We start from the raw sequence: 6,775 nt of genomic DNA, 5'->3' as shown, positions 1-6,775 counted from the left end.
CAACACTCTATATAAACTCTTAACCAAAACCCTAGCAGCCAGACTTCAGAATCTTCTCCCCATTATCATTAGTGAAGAACAAACTGGCTTTGTAGCAGATAGATCAATCTATGATGGGGTTATTATAGCCCAAGAGGCCATTCATTCGGTCCATCTCAACAGGGCTCCAAGCATGCTAGTCAAATTAGATATAAGTAAAGCTTATGAGAAAGTTGATTGGTGCTTCCTATGTAAATGCCTGGAGGCCTTTGGCTTTTCCAAATTCTAGATCAACCTAATTTTTGAATGTATTTCCACCCCTAAATTCTCTGTTATGGTTAATGGTTCGCCGAAAGGTTTCTTCAGTAGCTCGAGAGGGCTCAGGCAAGGAGATCCTATGTCCCCCTTCCTCTTCATTATCATGGCTGAAGCTCTTGGCAGATCCATCTCTAAAGCCAAAGAGGAGGGTGGGATTCAAGGAATCCCCATCATGAGTGGCCTCCCTCCTTTCACCCACCAACAATTTGTTGACGACACGATGCTTTTTGGGCAAGGAAGTGCGAGAGAAGCGAGTGCCTTCAAAGGCATCCTCAATTCCTATATGTTAGCCTCAGGTCAAGAGGTAAATCTGGCTAAATCTGTAGTTTTTATGTTCAACATAGACCCCTCTTTAGGAAAGGAGATCTCCAATGTCCTGGAGATTAGTCAAGGAACCCTTCCTTGTAAATATCTAGGCATTCCCCTTGACAAGGGGAGGAGACCCTCAAAATTATGGGACAACTTGGTGGATAAAATCAAGTCTAGGATTAACACATGGAAAGGAAAATGGCTCTCATCTGCAGGTAGGGCAACCTTGGTGAGATCGGTCTTGTCAGCCATGCCCATTTACCATCTCTCCTGTCAACATCTGTCTTCTTCCAAACTTATCGAGCTCAACAAACATCTTAGGACCTTCTTTTGGCAAGGTGCTAATGACAACTGTAAAATATCTCTCATATCTTGGGATAAGATATGCAAACCCAAGGAAGAAGGAGGAGTTGGCATTAAAAATCTCCGTGACCAGGGTAGAGCCTTGGGGGCCAAGTTGGTCTGGAGATTGTTCAAAACCCCCCACCTCAAATGGGTTCGACTATTGCACCACAAATACCTTAATGGTGGGGATCCTATCCAAATCTTCAGAGAAACCAATCCTCCTAGAGGGTCCTGCCTATGGAATTTTGTGCTAGACTGTAGGAGGATTATCTTTGATAGACTGACTTGGAACCTGGGGTCTGGGGATAAAGCCCTTTTCTGGTCTGATTCATGGGGTGGGTATAAGGCAATTGATAATATCCATGACTTTGGTGCTACTCGTATCCTTCTTGAATCTCATAGAGGTCCCCTGTTAAACAACTATATCTCCCTTTCAAAGGAAGGGGTTGGATGGCAGTGGATTGAGAAGGAAAATGAGGTTATCCCGGAAAGAGATAAACAAATTCTTATGGCAATTCTCAAATCAAGAAACATAGTCTTAGGTCATGATGAGGACAAGCTTGTATGGGATGGCTCCCTAAAGGGGGAATACAACTCCAAGGATGGGTACTCTCATATCTCGAAAGCTTTTTTAAGACCTATGATTGATCTTCCCTTGAAACTTTGTTGGGATAGGTATTGTTTGCTTAAGGCAGACAACTTCTCTTGGCTTGCGATTCAGAATAAGTTCCTAACCGAGGAAAAATTCAAGAGAATGGGGTATGAGGGCCCTAGCAGATGTCCTCTTTGTGAGGTAGATGAGGAAGACACCAATCATATCCTCCTTAATTGCCCCTTTGCTCACCAATGCTGGATTTGGTTCACCAACAAACTTGAATGGTCGGTAGCCTTCCCCCATACCATCTTAGGAATGCTCAAGGCGTGGCCTCTTCTTAGGCGTGGCTATCTCTTTGAAGGTTTATGGATAGCTCTCCCTTCTTCCATAATGTGGGAACTATGGAAGGAGAGAAATAGACACCTCTTTAAGAATGAAAAACTAGATGTTCTTAGAATCATTAATAAGATAGAGTCAGCTATCATTGAGCTCATGAACAATCAACTTTCATTAGGCTCGTTGAAGAATGCCTCTATATTGTATTGGGATGAAGAAATAAAAAAACGTTGGGAGGGTTTATTCTTCCCTCCCTTTTTAGGAGAAGGCCCTAATGCAAGTCCTAGATCAAGGGCTGCATGCAGATGACAACCCCTAGGCAAAGGTTGGGCGAAGCTAAACTTTGATGGGGCATCCCATGGCAATCCAGGGAAGGCAGGGTTAGGATGCGTTGTTCATAACTGGGAAGGTAAAGAAGTAGCATCCCTTTCTTCTTTGGCTGGTTTCAACACCAACAATTGGGTGGAATTGATGGCCCTGGTGGAAGGTTTGCAGTTGTGTAAGAAACTAGGAGTTAAAAACCTGGATATTGAAGGAGACTCGACTATAATTGTCAATGCTCTAAGGAAAGGCAACATGCCTAATTGGAGACTTAACACTCTACTGTCAAAAGCTATTGACCTATGCAAAGGTTTTGAAAGGTTTACAATCAATCATATTTATAGGGAAGGCAATAAAAGAGTGGATGAGCTGGCCAACTTGGGAGCCGATGGCATCAAACTCCTCTCGGGGCCATCCTAAGGCCACTCCCTCTTTGGTATCCTTATCCTAGTGTTCATCAACATATCTTTCCCTCCATCCCCTTATGGGTCCCCTGCTCAGACCTTCCCTTGGTCCCCTGCATATATGTATAAACTTTCAGACATACACTCATTTAAAACATTCCCATATATCTCCTCTCCCAGACTTTTACTCAGATGGTCTTCCTTAAACCCTTGATCTGTATTATCATTATTACACAAATACTCAAGCTTATATATATCTCTTCTTCACACCCATTTAGTCCTCCCTCCCTCAGGCTCTAGGAGAGGCTCCTCTTTTAATATTTTAGTATATACTTATCTGGAATTCTCATTTATAGATTCCCACCCCGATTCTGTCATCCATTTGCATTTTTAGCCTAACATTTGGACACACACACACACACACACACACACACACACACACACACACACACACACACACACACACACACACACATATATATATGTATATGTATATGTATATATATATATGCATATAAACATATATATATATATATACATATATATATACATATACATATATATATATGTATATATGCATATATATATACATATATATACATATACATACATATATATATATGTATGTATATGTATATATATATATATATGTATATATGTATATGTATATATATATGCATATATGTATATGTATATATCTATATATATATATATGTATATATCTATATATATATAAACACACACACACACACACACACATATAAAATCTTACATTCGTGCAATCCAGGGTCCTTTTAGGTATTAACTGGGATGAGACAAGTACTCTCACCCTCGTCGTCTGTATTAATACTCTCTTGACAGTTACATATTTATTTATATATATATCTGTATATGTATATAGATACATATATATATCCATATATATATCTTTAAGGAAACATTTTCTTTTGGAATCATTCATGCTCTTATATAAACATCTATACTAAGCATGGATTTCCTCTTCTCATATATATATATAGTCTTATATATACATATTTATATATATACTTTTATATATATAGTTATATATATATATCTATTCACACACACACACACACACACACACACACACACACACACACACACACACACACACACACACACACACACACACACACACACACACACACACACACACACACACACACACACACACACACACACACACACACACACACACACACACACACACACACACACACAAGTCTTTAGGCAGTATTATAAGTCTTTATATTCTCATTTTCAGATGTTGAGGTTCATATTTTATATAAATATAGTTATTTTCATCCTTGAATATTTGCTTCAACCCTTATTTCATTCATTTCTTTCATATACCTGCAGGTATATATGTCTTTAATACATATTTTTATATACCTAGAGTCACACTTCTAAATATATATACATGTATATATTTCTCTAGGTAAATTCACTCTTATATATTTACACACACACACACACACACACACACACACACACACACACACACACACACACAAGAATATATCTATATATATATATATAGATATATTTTTTCACTTATTCAAATTATCCCTCCTAGATATAGGTGTTTAAGTTTATGGAGGCATTTTACTGCAGGTGTCATTTTCTCCTAATACTTGATTACTCCTAAAGTTAGCTTTATGTAGTCTTTTTGCTCTATAGGGATAAGCTTTATGACTAGAAGGAAGCAATACCATACAATAATAAGCATAGGTATATAAATGTGTTGACATATTTTGCATTCAAATATATGTGGTCATGGATATATAGGTATTATTATTCATGTAGATATTGCCTTCTTCTAGGACTAAAACTTACCTAGCTATCCTCATCTCTAATGCATCTTTTTTAGCCCCTTTATTTGGTAAGCCGCAGTAGACGTTTGAGACTTGATGGGCGGACATCATACGCCAACCTTCTTTCTCGATCAAATCTTATTGACGACTCCTTGCAAAATCGAGGCTATGATCCCTCTGAGATGTGACTGTCTAGGTACTATTTGCCTGATGGCTATAGGCGGTGGTATTAATTACTTGATCCTTGAAGATTGCACTCCATGCATTGTATCAACTCATTATGAAGCATTAAGAGTGTGAGTTCTATTTAGTATGCCAAGTTGTTCTGTCATTTCTCAGTTAAGCTACGATGGATACCACTCTCAGGCTTCTAGGGTTGAAACGCCAGATGGCTTTTGTGGGCAAGATCAAGGATGAAAGATTGAATGGCATCCTCGTCCAACAAAACCCTCTGATCTCTGGAGTGGTCATGAAATTTTTAGGGAAGGAATTCATTATGAATGAGGACCGAACCAAAGCGAATTCGGATATTGCCGCTATGTTTTTAGCCCTCGCAATGTATTTTGAGAAAGATAGGGCTATTGTGATGAAATTATGCAAGAAGGTCTTCATTAAAGATATCCTCGGTGCATTGGAGAGGGTGGTGATCAATATTGACGAGGAACTCACAACTCCCAAACCTAGGGATTATGATATCCTTATCAGAATGAATAACCCAGTTCCTCGCTATCCCATTCTAATAATCAGTGACCCTGTTGTATTCGAAGCTCTTCGCCCTGTTAGGAGTAGAAATATCCTATTCCTCTCTTGGATTCTTCTAGTAAAGAAACCTCCTCGTGAGAAATGGTTGAGTAACTATCTAGAGGCGGAGAATATCACAGTCATCCCTGATAATATGCCAATCCCACGCTCCCCTGTCGACCCATCAACATCAAAACCAAAATGCTCTAGCTCCAAGCCTCTCCACATGCCAGGAAAGAAGAGTTGAAGCTCCTCTGGGACGACATGCTTCTAGGCATCTATTTTTTTTATCAAAGGACCCCTTTTTTGTTTCGGAAGTAACAGAACATTCTCTTTTTGGGTTTTTTGCTTAGCTTATAAACTCTTTAGAAAAGTTTTTAAGCTCTGCTAATACTCTCTCAGTGAACTTCAGGCGAGATTGCCTTTTAGCCGTTTCTTAGTTTCTGTTATATTTTGGACATATATAGACATGCAGACATATATCCACATTTATATACAGATATATGTATATATGCTTATATATTTGCAAAATGTGGTTCTTTCAAATCTGATTCTTATTTCCAGTATTCTTGGGTTGGACCCGCTTAGATGGTTCTTTCATTTCTCTTTAAGCCATATTACACTTAGAGCATGAAGGAATCTTTGTTTAAACAATACCTATGATGAATGATAGCCCACTGCGCTATCCATGTTGGAAGGGCTGAAGCCTCCTTTGGAAGGCAAGTGGCTATGATTCTGCATTCGGGGATCCTTTTGTGGAAATTTTGATCTTTCATGGTGATATGTCTTTTGTTTGGATCTTCTAAAGTTATGGGCTATAATGTCACCAGGATGCTTTATCTTAGCTTCAAAATTTTGTTAAGGTGTGTTTACTCTATGCTACATCTTCTTGTCTGTGTATGATCGGTCTCAGCTACCTTCAGGCTCTCAAGGCCTCTCATTATCACAATTCAGACCTATATATATATATATATATATATATATATATATACACACACACACACACATATATGTATATATATACATATATATATACATATACATATACATATATATACATATATACATATATATATATATATACATATATGTATATATATATATACATATACATATATATGTATATGTATATATATATATACATATATGTATATATATATATATGTATATATGTATATATATGTATATGTATATATATACATATATGTATATATACATATATATGTATATATACATATACATATACATATACATATACATATATGTATATGTATATATATATATACATATATGTATATATATATACATATATGTATATATATACATATATATATATATATACATATATATATATATATACATATATATATATATATATATATATATATATATATTCATCTCTATATGAGGAATATATTCAGACATTCATCTATATAACCATATTTAAATATAGTTATATGTATATATGTTCATATATATTCTTAGTTACTTGCTTCTTTCTCAGACTTTGAAAATTAATAGACTCTGATGTATATTTCAACATTCATCTTTCTTTCAAATTTAGTTTCTTCCTAGTTATCTCCATAATAATA

This window comes from Cryptomeria japonica, chromosome 9, assembly GCF_030272615.1.
Source record: "Cryptomeria japonica chromosome 9, Sugi_1.0, whole genome shotgun sequence".
Taxonomy (NCBI): domain Eukaryota; kingdom Viridiplantae; phylum Streptophyta; class Pinopsida; order Cupressales; family Cupressaceae; genus Cryptomeria; species Cryptomeria japonica.
The sequence above is the reverse complement of the archived record's forward strand: the minus strand, read 5'-3'. Positions refer to the sequence as shown.